Consider the following 1,758-nt stretch of genomic DNA (forward strand, 5'->3'; position numbering starts at 1 on the left):
GTGATTGTAGTAAGCAGTGCACTAACAGGGAGTGAGTGTAGTAAGCAGTACACTAACAGGGAGTGATTGTAGTAAGCAGTGCACTAACAGGCTGTGATTGTAGTAAGCAGTGCACTAACAGGGAGTGATTGTAGTAAGCAGTACACTAACAGGGTGTGATTGTAGTAAGCAGTACACTAACAGGGAGTGATTGTAGTAAGCAGTGCACTAACAGGGAGTGATTGTAGTAAGCAGTGCACTAACAGGGAGTGATTGTAGTAAGCAGTGCACTAACAGGGAGTGATTGTAGTAAGCAGTACACTAACAGGGAGTGATTGTAGTAAGCAGTACACTAACAGGGAGTGATTGTAGTCAGCAGTACACTAACAGGGAGTGATTGTAGTAAGCAGTGCACTAACAGGGAGTGATTGTAGTAAGCAGTACACTAACAGGGTGTGATTGTAGTAAGCAGTACACTAACAGGGAGTGATTGTAGTAAGCAGTACACTAACAGGGAGTGATTGTAGTAAGCAGTACACTAACAGGGAGTGATTGTAGTAAGCAGTGCACTAACAGGGAGTGATTGTAGTAAGCAGTACACTAACAGGGAGTGAGTGTAGTAAGCAGTACACTAACAGGGAGTGATTGTAGTCAGCAGTACACTAACAGGGAGTGAGTGTAGTAAGCAGTGCACTAACAGGGAGTGATTGTAGTAAGCAGTACACTAACAGGGAGTGAGTGTAGTAAGCAGTACACTAACAGGGTGTGATTGTAGTAAGCAGTACACTAACAGGGAGTGATTGTAGTAAGCAGTGTACTAACAGGGAGTGATTGTAGTAAGCAGTACACTAACAGGGAGTGATTGTAGTAAGCAGTACACTAACAGGGTGTGATTGTAGTAAGCAGTGCACTAACAGGGAGTGATTGTAGTAAGCAGTAAACTAACAGGGAGTGATTGTAGTAAGCAGTGCACTAACAGGGTGTGATTGTAGTAAGCAGTACACTAACAGGGTGTGATTGTAGTAAGCAGTGCACTAACAGGGAGTGATTGTAGTAAGCAGTGCACTAACAGGCTGTGATTGTAGTAAGCAGTACAGGGTGTGATTGGAGTAAGCAGTGCACTAACAGGGAGTGATTGTAGTAAGCAGTGCACTAACAGGGTGTGATTGTAGTAAGCAGTACACTAACAGGGTGTGATTGTAGTAAGCAGTGCACTAACAGGGAGTGATTGTAGTAAGCAGTGCACTAACAGGCTGTGATTGTAGTAAGCAGTACAGGGTGTGATTGGAGTAAGCAGTACACTAACAGGATGTGGTGTCTTTGGCTATGCCGGATTAAGTGATATGACATGCTAACTTATAAAATGATTTCTCTGTAATTAATATTACCTGATTAAGCTAATCATGTAAATGTAATTAACTAGAAAGTCGGGGCACCACGGAAGAACGTTTATAGAGCCGTTATCTTCCGAATAAACTCTTAAAATACTTTGTAATATTTTACATCGATAGCAGTCAATATTAACCCTTGTCTTATTTTCAGTCTCATAATGAAAGTTGTAAATTCTTGGCTATCTTCACGAACCCTGGCTAACAAGTTGAATCAGCAATACAAAATTGGGTTTAATTATTTATTTACTAAATACCTAAACTAATCACACAGAATTACATATACACAGAATACAAATGATGTCATACAGAAAACGTCCTGGTGGACGGAACCTGTATCATGGCTGGTTACACAAAGGAAAGGGGGTTGGGCTTGAATGAAAGAGCGGGA

Source organism: Salmo salar, chromosome 09 (genome assembly GCF_965601325.2).
Source record: "Salmo salar chromosome 09, fSalSal1, whole genome shotgun sequence".
Lineage (NCBI taxonomy): Eukaryota > Metazoa > Chordata > Actinopteri > Salmoniformes > Salmonidae > Salmo > Salmo salar.